The 18,907-nt window shown below is 39.2% G+C and overlaps 1 long non-coding RNA gene across 1 annotated transcript in view; it reads right to left on the bottom strand.

Annotated features, from left to right (window-relative positions):
* The window catches only part of LOC148141113 (uncharacterized), a 151,080-nt gene extending 133,173 nt beyond the window's left edge, over positions 1-17,907 (bottom strand). The window contains exon 1 of the long non-coding RNA XR_015752770.1: positions 17,868-17,907. This is a non-coding gene — a long non-coding RNA (uncharacterized LOC148141113). The remainder of the gene's footprint in view (positions 1-17,867) is intronic.
* Between the last annotated feature and the right edge of the window lie 1,000 nt (positions 17,908-18,907).

Raw genomic sequence — 18,907 nt, 5'->3', positions numbered from 1 at the left:
TTGTTTCTTGTTCCTTTTCAAGAAGTTGGCTCAATCAGGCTTGGTGATCATTCTGGCCACTTAAAGATAGTATTTGTTCATTTTTAAAATCACAACTTAATTCCATGCAAGGCCCCAGGAATGAAAATGAGTTGAAGGAAATTGAGAATTCATATTCCGATTTTACCATTATCATGTCAAATGTGAAAAGTGAGAAAACGCCAATCTTACTGAAGGTGAAGCAAAAAATAAAACCTCCTGTATTGGCTACAGAAAGAGCAAAAACCCTCCAGAGAGCAGAAACCAGCATTTTCATCACTAAATGTGCGAAAATGTAGGGTGCTGTACTGAGTTACAGTATTGTGGTCAGTCTTGGACTCCTTGTCTAAGAAAATATATTATTTCACTGGAAGTAATTCAGAGAAGTTTCACTAGGATGATCCCTTGTATGGAGAGATTGTCTTGTGAGCAAATATTCAACAGTATGGGACTGTGCTCATTGTTATTTAGAAGAATGAGAGGTAATTTCATTGATACATATCAAATTCTCAAGGGGCTTGATAGGGCAAATGCTGCGAGGATGTTTCCCCTTATCGGAGAGTCTAGGACCAGAGGACACAGTGTCAGATAAGACACCAGGATAAGACTGTGATGAGGAGGAATTTCTTCTCTCAGAGGGTTGTGAGTCTTCAGAACTCCATGCCACAGATGCTTATGGGGAAGAGTCCTTATGTATATTTAAGGCTGAGACAGAGAGATTCTTGATCCGTTGGGGAATCAAGGGATACGGGAAAGAACAGGAAAGTGGATGCGAGGAATGTTGGATCAACCATTTGAATGGTGGAACAGTCTTGAGAGGCCTGTCCCTATTTCTTATGGTCTTGTTGTTATTTAGCAGAATTATTTAGCAACAGAAGACATTACTATTAGTTAACAGATTATAACATTTTCTAGACAGAGTATCATAGCCACATATATATATATAATTGCACAATCTGGATTCAAAATACAAACACTGAACAAAATTTTAAAATACTAACTAATTAAAATAACATTGATTTAATGCTGAAATGAAAGTTTGAAGACAGCTTACACACAGCATTAGGATGCTGAAGATTTAATTCACCTTCAAAAGAACACAAAGATCGGAAATCTTGGGCAAAACAATACTTAAGATTAAACATTTCTTCAATATTAAAGCCTGATTCTGGTGCTGCACAAGTTGAGTTCAATATCCTCCAGCTGAAGTTCTGACAAATTACCAGAATATCAAGGAAGAAACAAATATTTTTGACAACATTTTAAAGAGCCTTCAAAATTTCTTCAATTTAAAAATAATTCAATTTTTTGAATCAGCAAGATGTAAAAAATTAGTTCAATGTTCAGGGAAAACCAACTAATTTCAGAAACAACCCCTGCATCTTTGATAAAGCATAAAATGCTGAATGTTTGTTCAAGTTATTGATGTGTCTTTGTCAGATTTCTTGCAGTCAAAAAAAGAAATCTAACTTTGGAGAAAACTACTTAATAACTTGCTGGAAACAAAAGCTAGAAAGACTCACAAACAGATTCTGGGAGAAGAAGAACAAATTTAATTGAAAAGCAACAAAGACTCCTCAGACAATCACTCCAAATTCACCAAAGATCCCCAGACAGCAACTTCCAAACCCACGACCACTTCCATCTAGAGGACAAGGACAGCAGGTACTTGGAAACACCACCCCCTGCAAGTTCCTCTCAGCACCCTGACTTGGAAATATGCCACTGTCCCTTCACAGTCATTGGGTCAAAATCCTGGAATTCCCTCCCTATCGGCATTGTGAGTCAACCCACAGCAAGTGGACTGCAGTGATTCAAGAAGTCAGCTCGCCACGACCTTCTCATGGGTAAATAGGGATGGGCTATCAATGCTGGCCAGCCAGCGATGCCTAAGTCTCTCAAATGAATAAGAACAGCATGGACAACTGAAAAAGGATCAGACAAGCCAAACCAGAGAGTAAATGAAACAATAGATATGAAGAGTCCGAGTCAGTGTTATGAAACAACAAAACCTCACTGGCACAGGCAATGAGCCACCATAACAAAACAATGAACAGATGCAAAGTTGTAACTCACTTCCAGCAAGTATGCAGAAGCAGGTCACATTATCAAATTAGCAATGAGCCAAATACCTACTCCTACTTATAGATCAGTACAGTCAGAACATTAGACAAACTACCTTCATCAAATGATTGATCTCCATTAGGAAAGCTACATGAGGCATTTGCAGGGGAAATTTGTCATTCCACTGAAAGTAGTATTTCATCTTACTTGAATTTCACAAGCTTTATTTAAATCAATGGACATCCCATTAACCTTAACCAAAAGAGAAAATGCTGGAAAATCTCAGCAGGTCTGGCAGCATCTGTAAAGAGAGAAAAGAGCTGACGTTTCGAGTCTTACTGACCCTTTGTCAAAGCTCAACTTTAACTTTAAGCTTGATACAGAAATCACTATCTTGTCAGATCAGATACCATAGCTGAAGAAATAAAGGTAGAGCTTAAAAGATAAGTGATGGGGGTGTGGGGGTTTCCTGATGAAGGGCTTTTGCCCAAAACATTGATTTTCCGGCTCCTTGGTTGCTCCCGGACCTGCTGTGCTTTCGAGCACCACTGTAATATAGACTCTGATTTCCAGCATCTGCAGTCCTCACTTTTGCCTGAAAAGATAAAGGTCCAGATGGAATAACTCCTCAGATTAAAAGCATGTTACTTGTAACACAGCAACACACACATGAGAGTTGCTGAATCCTTAACGGAAGGAGTTGAACTTGTTTAGAGAGAACGAGTGCTTCCAATACAAACAGTAGTCAAACAATTGGTCAGTGGAACATTTTTATTGAGCTTCCAAGACACATAATCTAATAATATCTGTTTAGAAACATTAGTTTCATTCAGAAGTAAGTATAACTAATTAGGTAGGACATACAGACATTAACAATATTCATGTAAGATTTAGCCATCATCAAAGACAGCTAGCAGAAAAAGCCAGAAAGGTTACTTTGAAATTAGGGTATGAATAGAAAAGAGTGTGAGGGTTCACAGAGACAACACACATCTGCTACTCATTAAGTCAGTACCCAGCACAGAGAGCAAAATGTATAAGTAATAGATTAATTACTGAAAAGGCCAGGAAAGAGGCATGGCAATATTACACATAGGTATGAAAATAAAATGTTAATTACAGGAAAAATCCTAAAGCCATTCAACTGATATGATAAGATCCTTATCACAACAATGTCATTAGACACCAGGATCAAACTACACTTAGATAGACAGAGAAAAAATAAAACATCTTTGATAAATCTTCAATGGAACATTCTTTTAAGATTGAAAGAAGGGAGAGATCAAAGGAAAATCCATGTTAGAGTATAAAACATCACAAACAAATTGACTTGAGACAAAAGCTCACAACTTCACAGCAGAATCTTCACTGAATAATTAAGAAATAATGCTAAATGATACAACATTACATGAAAGTAAAAGGCTAAGTGAAAAGGCAACATTTTTACAAAAAATTCTGATATATTCAGAACTTTCCGATAATACTTTTCAAAGGATATTTTTGGCAACAGGAGAAGATATCTTTCCCTGCTTGGAATTTTAAACTAAAATTTTACTTTAAAAGCTGATGGATTTTCTAGTCTGGGGTATTATTAGATATTCCATTTTTAGCTATCCTGAACTATTCCTAGACACTCTTCGATATTCTTACATAATTACAAATAACATCAAACTGATGTCTATTACATTTGGTAAAATTTAAAAATCACTCAACACCAGGTTATAGTCAAACAGGTTTATTTGGAAGCACTAGCTTTCGGAGCACTGCTCCTTCATCAGGTGGTTGTGGAGCATATGATCGTAAGACAGAGTTTACAGCAAAAGATTACAGTGTCATACATATTGGACAAACTGGGATTGTTAAATCTTTCATCTTTTACAATGCAGGTTTCGGTTCATCAATATGTAAATCCCAGAACTTACTTTAAGTCACATTCTTGAGATAACTTAAGGTTTTATAACAAAAGGTGACATCTCAGCTCAGACAATGCATCAAAGGTGTGAGGTTAGAGTCTGTCTGTAGTCAAACTGGTTCTATTTCCAAAGTAGAATTTACAAAATATTACATGGATTGACTGCCTGCATTGACTTCCTGCAGATTGTGCATTTTTGAACAAAATAGAATGTATCTGCAAATATAATTTTGCAAATACAAATTCACCCCATAGACTTATGTGTGCATGTGTGTGCGTGTGAGTGTGAGTGCACATGAGACAGTATGTGCTTGCACGTGTGAGAGCTTGGTAAAGTGTGTGTGTGGGTGTGATGGAATAGAAGACTGTGAGAGGGTGTGAGTGTGGTGGGGGATGTATGTGTGTGTGTATGAGGGAGAGTGTGTGTGTGTGTGTATATATATCGGGGTCACCTGTAGTGTGACATGAACCCAAAATCCCAGTTAAGGCCATCCTCATGTGTGCCAGACTTGTCTACCAGCCCCTGGTCAGCCACTTCATGTAGTTCCGACCCCAAAGTCTGTCTTGAAGGACGTTCACCTGAAGATCAGAGGCTGAATGTCTCTGACTGCTGAAGTGCTCTCCAACTGGGAGGGAACAGCCCTGTCTGTTTATTGTTGTGTCATGTCCATTGATCTGTTGTCGTAACGTCTGTTTGGTCTTGGGAATGTACAATGCCTCAGGGCATCCTTGTCTGCAGCGTATAAAAGAGACAACATAGACCAAGTCACATGCGTACCTGCCACGTACATGGTGGGTGGTGTCCCCACTTGTAATGGTGGTATTCATGTCGACACTCTGACAGTCTTGCAGTGATTGACATGAAAGGGTTGTATGGAGTTGTGATTTAGTTTTCCTGAAGGCTGGGTAGGTTGCTGCGAACAATCGTCTGTTTAATGTTTGGCAGTTGTTTAAAGGTGAGGAATGGAGGAGTCGGGAAGATCTTGGTGAGATGCTCATCCTCATTGATAATGTGTTGCAGGCTGCGAAGAACATACATAGATTTTCGGTTCCTGGGAAGTACTGGACAACAAAGGGTACCCTATTGGTTGCAACCCATGTCTGTCTCCTGAGGAGATCATTACAGTTTCTCACTGTGGCACATCGGAACTGACGATTGATGAGTTGAGCATCGTACCCTGTTCTTATGAGGACATGCTTGAGCACCTTCCTCCTCATCTGAACACATCCTGTGGATCTGTAGGGCTTGTCCGTAGAGGATGGCTGGTTTAATATGTTTTGAATGGAAGCTCCGAAAGCTCGTGCTTCCAAATAAACCTGTTGGACTATAACCTGGTGTTGTGCGATTTTTAACTTTGTCCACCCCAGTCTAACGCTGGCTCCTTCACATCATTAGATTTGGTGTTACTCCTTTTGAAAGCATTTGGCATAAGAAAATACTTATCTATTCAAAGTTATTGCTTATTAAATTCTATTCATTAATATAAATGTAAAATGAGTAAATCAACTCATTTAAGAGTTTCTGTCACAATTAGAATTAACCCTATTCTCTACATAGTGACAACATATATATGTTCTACAGAGAGAAATCCTCGACCCTTAAAATATGGAAGAAATGTATCACATAGGTATAGCTTATTAAAATTAAGTAAGCTATTTAGAGGAAGGTAACATTCTTGGGTTGTCTGAAACCTGAGGGATGGTTACAGACCTAAACTAAATGGTTGTGGGCTTGATTGGCTAGAATTCAGTGTACAGAAATAATCAGAACCATGCACTTGATATAAAGTAGCTCTAAATAATTGTTAAAAACTATAAATCACTTCAACTTTGGAAACCAAAACGATAAATGACTTTATTGAGATTACTGATGTTGTCATAAGAGAATTGTTTCATGCTGTGAATTGGAAGGAGGTTACACATTTTCCAGGACTGGTGTAAATCTATTTCATGTCCATCATCACAGAGGAATCTTTTGGCCCACTGTTTCCCAAAGCAGAGTTCTAAGTGCAAAAATGGAATTCTGCATCAGCAGCAACCCTCCGGTAACATGAGTGAAGATTTGAAAATGTCTAGTTCATCAGAAAGATATCCAGAGAGGATGAGCAAAGTTGTCGAACCTAACTAATAAGTTGAATTAGAGAGCTTCAACTCAGATGCATTAACAGATTGTGGGTAACAATTTATTTGAACAAAATGTTGCTGAGCTGCGTACCACTCCAGAGAAGCCGAAATGGCTACAGATTTTCATGCACTGTCAAAATAAAGAAATTGCCTAGTCTGAACATCCAGGATATTGCCAAAAAAAGCTCAGAATACCTGCCCCAATCAAAAGACAATTTTGCTGTTCAGAAATTCTCAACACTTCGAGGAAGAACGTGTTGGTTCAAAAAGTGCAGAGGTTTTCCATCATGGGCATTCAAGAAATTAAAGGCATCCCAGATGATGTTATGAAACAATTAATCAGCGAGGATGTGTTCCCTCACTAAAGAAGTTGAGGAGATTCTGTTAAAATGTTGGACCAACTGTTGAGTCTTGCAGCAACGGCATCTTCCTTTGAAGGACATCCAAAAGATAAATGATCTTTCAGCAGAGAACTGACTTACACAAGTTCAGAATCATGGCCAATAATCCCTGAGTCATACAGTTATGAATCTTTGAAGTCAGAAGGAAATATGTACTTGAAAATAATTGTGCAACTCCCAAGCAACTTCAGCTACTTTATCAATGCCCTTACCTCTATCACAAGCTCAGGAATAGGATGTTTGCTAGTAGTGTTCAGCACCATTTGCAACTCCTCATGTACTGAAGCAATCCATGTCTAAGTGTACAAGATATGGATACTATCCAGGGATAACAACTGAAAAGTAACATTCATGGCATACAAGTACCAAACAATTGCTATCTCTAACAAAAGAGAATCGAACCAATGCTCCTTGATAGACAACTATGTTGTTGTAACTGAATCCCCCATTGTCAACAGCCTGCAGGCTAACTTTGATTAGAATTAGTAAGAGGCTGGCCATATAAGTACTGTGGCAGGTCAGAGGCTAAGAATCCTGCAGAAAGTAACTCACCTCTTGACTTGCCAAAGCTTGTCCACCATCTGCAAGGACAAGTCAGGAGTGTGATGGAATACTTCCCATTTGCCTGATGGATGCAGCTCCAACAACACGCAAGAAGATTGACGCCATCCAGACCAAAGCAACCTGTTTAGTTGGCATCACATCCACAAACATCCATTACCTCCACCATTGATTCTCAGGAACAGCAGTGTGTATTATCTACAAAGTGCATTGCAGAAAATTACAAAGGCTCCCAAGAGTAAATTTTTAAAAAACCTCCACATGCCTCTTTTGTGTTGGGTACACATGGAGTTATGGGAAATGATTAAGTATATACATGAATTTATAAAAGTTAACTGTGGGGAAAAGAGCTTCAGGGGAGATGTTGTGTGACGTAATGATTCTAAACAAGTTAACGTTGAAGATTCATTACTTTCACCCAAACTGCTGATGTGACTTAGCCTTTGGGTAGAGAATCAGACAACTTTTCGCAAGATCCCACTGGAGACTGAATGATCGTAACAAAGGCAGCCAGATGGACAGCATAGAGTATGAGTTCCCAGATTAGCAGATATATCAAAAGGGGAATGTCAGAGATACTGATACTCTGGGACCTGACTCTGAATGAGGCAGTACTAAAGTCAAGGACTGGTCATGTGTAAATAAAGATGACTTGATACTGGATACCAGTATCGGTGGAACTATCTCAGTGCTGACAAAAACTCTGGATATTTATACTTATGCCTAACATGTTAATTGTACCTATTGCTATATGGAATAAAGTACACTTTTGTCAGATGAGACATGTGCCTTTTCTTGTTAAGACTCTAGACATTTATTCTCAACAATTGATAATGTGGGGCTTTGGTGGTACAGCAGCAATGCCCCATTGTCTGTGTCAGCAGAACTGGGTTCAAACCCGATCAGCCCCAGAGGTATGTCATAACATCCTTGAGCAAGTTGGTTTGGAAAATATTTGCCAATAACAGTTAGCCAGGGCCTTAAGCTAAAGATGATCAGTCACTGAAGCAGTTCAGAAAAAGCTTACTGGACTAATACCTGGAATTATTGGATTAATGTGGAAAGCTGAGACAGGCTAGTCCTGTAACCTCTGGAGCTTAGAAGAGTCAAAGGTAACTTCATTGAAACATTTAATATCCTGAGGGAGCTTCACTGGGTGAATGTCCAAAGGATGTTCTCACTTGTGAGAGAATGTAGAACTAGGGTTTAAAAGTAAAGGGTCTCCTTATTGCCACTCAACATGCCTATCCCCACAATTACAGCTTTGAGTATGACATCACAGCCATTGGTTTAGGTCTGAATCATATGAGACAGCAAGGTAATTCCCACTGAAACTGCAGTCTTGTGAAATTGCTGAAATAATCAATGTTAGCTTCCTTGACCATGTCAGCTCACTGTCTGATGGCCACTGACTTTTGCGAGAGTTGGTTTGATGAAGCTGTCAGCCAACATAGCACTCACTGAAATCTAAACCTGGAGAGTGAATATGACAAATTCTAATTCCTGTTCAAGGATGTTGTTCAATGCCCTCATGCACTTTCCACTAATGCTATGTGAACAGTCATAACGAGCATGATCTTTCATTGACTTTGTCACTTTTTGAGTTCAGGAGTTTAATCAAATGGCTACCAAAAACAGAAAAGGCAGCAGAACACAGACCCAGCATTGTACCTGAGCGCAGCCTTTCTGACAATGCACTGAATCAGAACCACAGAAATGTCAGTTGAGCCATTGTTCGCATTTATACTTACTGGGAATTCCCTATTTTCAATTCCTTTTCTTAATTTACTTCAGTTTTAACTGGAAATAGATTTAATATGTGTTGAAGACTTACTTATGTTGCCCTCTGTTGTAATAACTGGCTGTTTAAAACCCAAATACTCTCTTCTTGTTTTGTAGAAACCTTACAGACTGTTCAATAGATGCCATGGAATGGGTTGCTTGTTGCTTTTCATTAATCACATGACCATCTACATTGGCCCATTCTGATGTTTGATCTTTAAATGTGATGCAGAGTCAGTACATAAGGTATTCACAGCTAAGATGAGGAATTTTTTTTAACTTTAGTGATAGTGGAATTTTGTATCATAGGAGGCTGTGGAGATGAAGTCACTCAATATAATTCAAGAATGAGATAGATAATTTTCTAGATTTTACAGGTATTAAAGTTATGGGGAGAAAGTGGGAATATAGTGTTGAGATAGAGGAGTCGTCATGATCTTAACAGGATGATGCTGCATCTTTAAGAGGTTATTTTGTCCTTTTTTTTTGAAGAGAGGTTGTAAGACTGAGGAGAAGAGCAATCTACTGAAACTCTTAGAATAAACAGCTTGCGAGGCTTTTTTTTTAAAGTTGGAACAATAGAAGCAGCATGACTGAGTGTGGCCAGCTCTCACAGACCAGGATTTCTAAATTATTTTTTCGCTTTTAGGTTTAGATTTAAGCAGTTTCTGTTGTAGGCTTGAAGAAGTGGAAGCTATTTTCCCCTTTCTTGATTATAGCTGAAAGCTGGGGCTTATCTTCCTTGGCTGTTAGCTTGCATGTGAAGCACATTCTGTTTTTCTGAATTTGCCTTTCTTCCAAAGGGTGTGTTTATGGGAATAGACAATGCATCTATTATTCGAAAGTCCTTTTTCTTTGGCTTCTATTTTAACTGTAGTTTTAATTAAATTGCTTTTTTGCTCAACATTGAATAGTTTGACCAATCACATTGCATCTGAAACATGGCACTTTACATTTGCTTTAAAAATAAGAAAAAGTTTGAATCTAGGCTACCTTCTCAGAACATTTTGAGGGGCTCTGATCTTGTTTATAACAATACTGACTGGTGGAGACAGTGAGGACTGCAGATGCTGCAAGTCAGAGTCAATAGATGTGAAGCTGGAAGAGCCAGCAGATTAGACAGCATCCATCCCAACAAAGGGTTTTCACCCAAACCATTTACTTTCCTGCTCTTCGGATGCTGTCTGACCTGCTGTGCTCTTCCAGTATCACATCTATTGAATGATGGAACAGGTTCAAAGGGCCAAACGATGTACCCCTGCTCCTACACTCTATGTTACTGAATAGTGGTAAACAAAGGGCTATAAATTTGTTGAAGGCATGCCTTTTTCCAGCCATAAAACTGGTTTCTGTGCCCACAACATGTAGCATGCACTGTGCTCTTTCCTGGCAGGAGTGCTCTACCTCTTATCTTGGTAGAGCCTGAGGTCTGTACATAAATCAGGCATCCATTCCTTTGCAAATGCAAAAACATGGTCTGATCCCTGTTTTAGATTATCAAGATCACTAGTCCACACTGGGGATATTCTCCATGTAGTGAAACTAACCATTGCAAACAACTGTACTTAAAGAGTGTTAATGAGTTTAAAAATAAAATCCCTGACTCTAATACCAGGACCAGTCGTCAGCTTCCTCTCAGCTCCACCAAACATTCCAGAAAAGTTCCACACTTACCTCAACCAGCTCCTCCCAGTTCCTCCCAGCTCTGCCCCCTTTCAATCACCTCCTTCCTCATTTCAAGCATCATATTCAATTGCACAGTTGTCCAGTGTTTGATAATATATGCCTGCTGATGCTCCTCTGTTCTGTCTGTGTAACTATTAGTCAAGACTCATGTTACAAAGAAAGAGAAATCAAACTGAAGTGGCAAGTGGAAATAGTTTTGTGTGCTTTTTTATTATCTGTGAGTAAAGTTTTTTTGTATGAATTCAATGTATTTTCTTACGCTCAGGGCTTCTTTTCTCCCCAATTTAAATTTATTCAGCAGCAAGTTCATGTGAATTTAAAAATAAGCATGTCAATTCTTTATTACCAAAATCTTGTGGGAAGAAAGGGATCTTCAAATTTCACAAGTGACTGTCATTGTTCATCCTTCATTTTGGTATTTAATTGACTTTCATTCCTGTGTAGAGCTAAGATTGGCAAAGCAACATGATGTGTCATTAGCTGGCTTAAAATCTGATGTATCCATTTTAAGAATATAGTTTTAAAAACCTGCAGTAATTTTAAAACATGCGACAGCAGATAGTTCAAAAGCATTGTGAATAATATTCTTATTCTATGTGTGTATATCTCAGAGGCACAACATTTGTATTGAAATGGAGAATAGTTTAAATGTCCAACTGCAGCACGTTTCTTGGTTGGTAATCCATTCATAGTATTGAGGGGTCTAAGGGCTTGAAACCTATTTGATATTTACTGGGATGGCTAGATAGATGGAATAGCCATACATGAGAAAGCAACACTCGTCCATTTTCCTCAAGTGGAAATCCAGCTAATATTTAAGCTGCCCATAAAAGACAAATGTGATATTGCACCAAGTTCTCCAAAATACATTTAAAGCCAAAGAGCAGTATAAGGCATTGCTCATTTATAACTGAGGTGGCGAGAAATGATTCCCCTGAAAAGGCTGTGAGTCTGGACAATCAGCATGCTCCACCCAGAGAGCTGTGAATGGTCCTTTGATGCCTAAAGACTGGGAATTGATTGATTTTAGAATACTGAGGTAAATAAAGGATCTGGGGTTCAGAAGGGAATGCAGACTTCAAATCGAAGATCAATCATGGGCTTGTTGAATGATTTGAGCAAATTGTTGCATCAGATTTCCTTCTTCTGCTCTATCCACATGTTTTACGTTCATGAGCAAAACAAAACTTGAAGCGGAAACAAATTTCCTTGAAGTAAAGATGTTAATAGGGAGTTCCCAACCCCTTACTTTACAACTAAATATTTTTGATCATTGTAGTGAATCATTCATTCAGAATGTGGAAGTGACTGACTTGTGGGGAAGATGGTAACATTGTCCAAGGGAGTTTTGACAAAAGCTTGTTCGAACTTTCAACATGATGATTGGACTTTATAATATCTGAAGGTGGCTTACTTTTGTTGTCTTACTCAGCATTCCTCTTTTAACTATTCTGAGAAAAACTAGGCGCCTGTATTTCTAAAAATGGCCTAGAGGAACAAAATTGATTTGAACGAGAAGGAAACATGCAGAAAAAAAAACAGAGCTAAGAGAGAAAAAAAAACATTCTGCCACGCTGAGCATTCATTTTATAACCACTTGAGCAGAAAGAAAGTTTAAAGTGCATACTATGTTTAGAATATAGTACAAGCATTGAGCAGCTGAAACTTGTACCTGCCTGTGTAACTGTGATCAATGCCATCATTTACTGTATATTGCTGCTGCTGGAAATGGAATTTTATCTCTAACAAGGCAATCCTGGGCATGTGGTCATTCTAACATTTCCAAATTGGGCTCAGTTTCAAAATAATCGTGTTTTCTGCGATGTTGCTATGTTATAGATAGATTTATTGCAAAATTCAAAATGTTCATTGTTGAAAAGTGGCTCAAATCAGAACAAAATAAGTTTACTGACATGTAGCTATTTCTTGATGTTCCAGACATGAAAGAAGAAAGAAAGGCAGTAATAACACAACACTTCTGTCTTGAACCTTCTTGATATCTATTGAGATTGCCTGTTCTGGCTGTCAGATGCATTATCTTCCATGCAACTCTTGTGATCAGAGAGTTTGTTATCAAACAAAATGCAAATAATGTTAGTCTGAAATAAAACAAAACATAGAAACATTCTGTCTTGTACAAGCAAGTCAGACAGTATTTATAAAGAGGAAAGATATGTTTCTATATCTGAAGTTCACATGTTTTGATCAGTCACATAATGTATAAATACAACTTCAAACATTTGTAAATACAGAAACCAAAAATAATGGAAATCAGAAACAATCAGATTGCTGGAAAAACTCAGCAGGTCTGGGAGCATCTGTGGAGTAGAAGGGTCACTGAGCCAGAAACATTAACTCAGCTTCATCTCCATAAATGCTACTTAACCTGCTGAGATTTTCCAGCAGTTTCTAATTTTATTTTTAATAATTGTGAACTGTTATCTAGTATTGATTTTCTGACATGCTTGTGGGATAAACAGATTTATTTTTTCCATTCAATAACTTATTGAGAAATGTCATTACATTCCTTTGGATCATGGACTGAGAAGATCTTGGATATTTTAACGGCTTAAAGATGGCCAAACCCCCAGTCTGGATGGGTTGTATACCAAACTGCTATGGAAAGGATGGAGGGAATTCAGAAGCTCCGAACCAATTTTCTAATTCCTCTCTGGCCATACAAGAGGTGTTAGCGGACTACAGACAGTTAACATGGTACCAATTTTCACAAAGAATGGTTAAGATAAGCCAGATAATTTGAGATCAGTGAGTCTTGCATGACTGGTAGGTCTGATCAGGGATAGTCAGCATGACTTTGTCAAAGGGAGGTCATGTCATACAAACTTGATTTAATTTTTTGAGGAGGTGACCAGGTGTGTCAATGAGGGCTGTGCAATTGATAAAGTCTATGTGGATTTCAGCTAAGCCTTTGATAAAGTCCCACATGGGAGACTGAGAAAGAAGAGAAGAGTCATGGGATCCAGTGCAACTTGGCAAATTGGATCAAAACTGGCTTTGGGATAGGAGACAGGGGGCTATGGTAGAAGACTGAATATGTAACTGGAGGCTAATATCCAGTCGTGTGCAACAAGCATGAGTGCTCTGTAAATTATTGTTTGTGATATAGATAAATGTAGATGAGAATATGGGGGGATGATAAGCACGTTTGCAGTTAACACAAAGATTGGCAGGGTAGTTCATGAATGAGGAACAAGGTGTTAGTTTATAGGAGGATATAGATGGGTTGGTCAGATGGACAGATCAGTGGCAGATGGAACTTACCCAGGCAAGTGTGAGGTGATGCACTGTGAAAGAAGAAACAAGACGAGGGAGTACTCAATGAATGGTAAGACACGAGGAAGCTCAGAAGAACAGAGGGATCTTCGGGAGTGTGTCCATACACCCTGGAAGGTGCCAGGATAGTTTAATAGGATAGTTAAAAAGACTTTTGCCTTTATCAGTGGAGGCACAGATTATAAGAGTGGGAAGGTCATGTTGGAGCTGTGCAGTACTTTGGTCAGGCCACAACTGGAGCACTCAAAGGGGTGCAGAAGAGATGTATTTGTTGCCTGGGTGGTATATTTTAGCAATGATGAGGAGCTGAATGCGTTTGGGTAGTTTGCTTTGAAGCAGAGAGGGTGAAGAGGACCTGATCAATATCAACAAGATGATAAGGGACATAGATATGGTGAATAAAAAGCAGCTGTTCCCATTACTTGAAGGGATAAGAAAAAGCAGGAATGATTTTAAAGTGAAAGGCGGATGGTTTAAAGGCTATTTGAAGGAAACCTTTTTCAACCAGAGAGTGATGGGAATCTCTAATGCATTGCACAGATGGGAACCGTTACAACCTTTAAAAAGTTAAAAATCACACAACACCAGGTCATAGTCCAACAGGTTTATTTGGAAGCACTACTTTACAAAACACTGCTCCTTCATCAGGTGGTTGTGAAGCAGGACCATAAGACAGAATTTATAGCAAAAGGTTACCTTAAACCAACCTGTTCCGAGATGTTATTACAGACTTCTGGAGCAGGTGGGATTTGAACCAAGGCCTCTTAGTTCAGGAGTAGCGACATTGCCACTCATCATTGCTAAAATATACCATCCCAGGCAACAAGTAAATCCCTTCTGCACCCCTTTCAGTGCTCCACAGGAACTCTATCAGATAGGGAGAGTTAGTTTCAGGTTTCAATTCAGACCAACTACATTTTGAACACTCCTATCAGAGCCCAAGAACTAATCCAAAAACTCAGATGAATATTTGAGAACAAAATAATTGGAATTCTGAATGAATGTGAAACAAAGACTCTTTTTTTCTTTCACTATTCTATCTCTTTATGCTCTTGATAGCTATTCCAAAAGGTTTTCAGTTCCACCAGCCCCACCTTAAACATTAATTAATGCATATATAATCCTGACTAAATAATTCATCATTCACATTAAATATAAACTGTAGTATCTCAACAGCTATTAGTCCTCATTTTGCAAAGATAAATAAATTAGAAAGATGTAATAATCAAAATTAGACTTTAGATTGATGAAAGAGCAATTATTTTAACATGTCTGATTGGCAATTTTCACTTGAGTATAATTACATAGAACATAGAACTAAGAAGAATACAGCGCAGTACAGGCCCTTCGGCCCTCGATGTTGCGCCGACCCAAGCCCACCTAACCTACACTAGCCCACTATCCTCCATATGCCTATCCAATGCCCGCTTAAATGCCCATAATGAGGGAGAGTCCACCACTGCTACTGGCAGGGCATTCCATGAACTCACGACTCGCTGAGTAAAGAAACTACCCCTAACATCTGTCCTATACCTACCCCCCCTTAATGTAAAGCTATGCCCCCTTGTAATAGCTGACTCCATACGTGGAAAAAGATTCTCACTGTTGACCCTATCTAAACCCCTAATCATCTTGTACACCTCTATCAAGTCACCCCTAAACCTTCTTTTCTCCAATGAAAACAACCCCAAGTGCCTCAGCCTTTCCTCATACGATCTTTCTACCATACCAGGCAACATCCTGGTAAACCTCCTCTGCACCCGTTCCAGTGCCTCCACATCCTTCCTATAGTACGGCGACCAAAACTGCACACAATATTCCAGATGCGGCCGCACCAGAAAAAAATTACAATTCTGGCTGAGATGAACTTGGCACATTATTGACAGAGATAGGGCTTACTGTCTCTACATTACTGATATTGCTTTCTGAATTGTCTTCCTGCATGTAAATTCCAGAGAGTAAAATATACTTCATAAACATTATGGATCAGTTTTCTGTAACCAAAAACCAAAACTATTGAAAACACAAGTACATAGATAGTAAAGGTCTAGAGGGATAAAGGCCAAACAAAGGTAAATGGGACAAGTTCAGTTTAGGAAAGCTGGCCAGCATGGATGAGTTGGGATGAAGGGCCTGTTTCTGTGCTGTATGACTGAGTATTTATTGGGGGGAGATGGGGTCTTTTAAGTTCACAGCTGAATTAACAGCTATAAGTTTTGGATACGGAGTTAAGAATACAGGTGTGTGTTTTTTGTAAAGTATTGTGTAGAAAAATGAAGTGTTTGTTTCCATGAGCAATCAGGCACTTGTTGGAAGTTAAATTAATTCAATGGGTTGGTTTCATTAGGATGTGTTCTTTTAAGCATTAACTCTGCAGTGGTCACTTTGATATTCAATGGATTTGGAGGGCTATCCAGATGAAAAATGGATGGGTTGGCATTGGGAGTGGAAGTCTAGATTAGAGCGGTGCTGGAAAAACACAGCAGGTCAGGCAGCATCCAAGGAGTAGAAAAATAGATGTTTTTCTTTCTAATTCTAGTCCTGATGAAAGGCTTTTGCTCGAAACATTGATTTTCCTACTCCTCGGATGCAGCCTGACCTGCTGTGCTTTTCCAGCACCACTCTAATCTAGACTCTGATTTGCAGCATCTGCAGTCCCCACTTTTGCCATTGGGAGTGGAAGGGTGAAGGTTGGAAAGTGGGTCATAGATTGGTATTGATTGACACTAAGTTGAGATGGGAGCCGTAAAGGCTCTTACAGATTTGCTTAAAGAGCCATGAGTACGAGGTGGTATGGGGCATTAGTTGACATAGAGAATATGAAGGGGCATGGAAGCGAGTGTTGGGCATAGATTGGCATCACAGCGAGTGGGGAGTGGATGATGTCATGAGGCAGTAGGTGTTGGTCCATATGAGGCTATGGGGAGCATGAGTGAGGGGAAGGGTGTTGGTTGCCCATCTAACATCCACCTCTGCAGGTGCCAAACCCTCTGGCTCTCCTCTCACAATTTTCATGAGCAATGCATTCAGCCCATGAGAACAGATGCATAAAGATCAGAAGCACATCCTTCAAACATTGGGCCACACTCCCAGCTTAGAGTGGAAGTTTAACCAATGAGAATAAAAAAGCCCTGACTTCCAAGCGAGTGGCTTGAATGACCTCCAACATCCCAAAGTGCTTTACAACTAATCAGGTACTCTTAAAGTTGTAGTTCCTGTTGACTTGTAGGAAATGAGGCAATAAAATCATGTCCAGAATGCTCCCAGAATTTAGCTGACCCTACCATCTGGGCATAGTAGTGAGGAATTCAGGGAGAATCTGGTTTCCAGTGTCCCCAGTTAAAGTGAGGCATGCAAAAGCCAAACACGGGATCCCAGACAACTGGTGGTAAGTGAAGAATCAGACTCATTAATGAGCCACTTAACATTAATCATTCTTGAGCCCATAGGAATTTAGTGGTGACTCAAGGATAGAATGGTACCTATTCAGCTCTTTCCCAGCCCCTGGGTTTGCCAATGATTTCCCTTGGGTGGTGCTCGGTTGATGCTTGAGATCAAGTACTGAGAAATTGGAGGAGGGGGGAGGGTAGGGGGTCACTCCCTTGCCCTTGCCTCCAAACCCCACCAGGTCCTCTCTACTGACCCTCATCATTTTGAGTGCCACCGAACCTTACTCTCTCATCTCCAGGGAGCCAGTGCATTTCTGTGGTTGGGTATTACAGTATTATCAATAGCAGCTGTCATTCCCAAGAACAGTGAATGTATTGGAGAGATACTGACCACTGATTGAATTTCCACCCCTCGGTGTCCTCAATCCCATTGATGCTTTGGATTAGATCAAAATTGCTCCTGAACCTTTATTGAAATTATGGAGAGATCATGGCAATTGATGTTAAAAATCACACAATACTAGGTTATAGTCCAACAGGTTTAATTGGAAACACTAGCTTTCGGAGCGCTGCTCCTTCATCAGGTAGCAGAGCTCTGAAAGCTAGTGCTTCCAATTAAACCTGTTGGACTATAACCTGGTGTTGTGTGATTTTTAACTTTGTACACCCCAGTCCAACACCGGCATCTCCAAATCATGGCAATTGAAGACATTATTCACATTCTCATCTCAATCAATGTCCAAGCCCTTGCTCATAAACCATAGAAGACTTAGTTTTAAGGATGTCCTAGCCCTGGAGCATGTTCAGAGGAGGTTTGCAAGAATGGTCCCAGGAATGAAAAGCTTAACGTATGAGGAATGTTTGAGGACTCCAGGTTTTTTACTCGATGGAGTTAAGAAGGATTAGTGGGGTTCTAACTAAAACATAAAGAATGCTGAATGGCCTGGATAGAGTAAATATTGGGAAGATGTTTCCATTGGAAAGAGAGATTAGGACTTGAGGGCATATCGTTAGAGTAAAGGGAAGACCTTTTAGAACTTTTCAAGAGACCAAAGGAAAAACTTCTTCAGCTGGACAGTGATGAATCTATTGAATTTATTGCCAAAGAAGGCTGCAGAGGCCACATTATTGAGTATATTTAGGACTGAGATAGATAGGTTCTTGAGTATCAAGGGATCATGAGTTACAGGGAGAAAGCGGAGGAATGGGGTTGAGAAACTTATCAACCATGATTGAATAGTGGAGCAGATTCAATGGGCTGAATGGCCTAATTTCTCTTCCTATGTCTTATGGGCTTATGGTCTTTTGCACACTGTTTACATCGATTCTGTTTGAGATTTATCCATTTGTAATTTTCACAGGTAAATCATAAAATGAATTTCTTAAAGCTTCTAGCTAAAAAGAAAATCTTAATCCCATGTGATAAAAATGAATTTTACTCTGTCAGCCATTGAGTTTGATTATTTTATCTTTTGTTTTCTAAGAATAAAATCCACATGGGTTATTTAAGCAACATATTTTCATAATCTGATCAAGGGTACAGGACATAAAATTACATTAGGGCTTTCCACAATATGGCCACTACCACTGATGATGTCAACTGTAAGTTAAGAATAAATTTTGGAGAAAACTCTAATGAGAAATCTTTGTGGAGAACATGGGCCACTTTCATGTCT

This window comes from Chiloscyllium plagiosum, unplaced genomic scaffold (genome assembly GCF_037043375.1).
Source record: "Chiloscyllium plagiosum isolate Xiang-an unplaced genomic scaffold, Cpla_swu_hap1 HiC_scaffold_34, whole genome shotgun sequence".
Classification (NCBI taxonomy): domain Eukaryota; kingdom Metazoa; phylum Chordata; class Chondrichthyes; order Orectolobiformes; family Hemiscylliidae; genus Chiloscyllium; species Chiloscyllium plagiosum.
The sequence above is the reverse complement of the archived record's forward strand: the minus strand, read 5'-3'. Positions and strand labels throughout refer to the sequence as shown.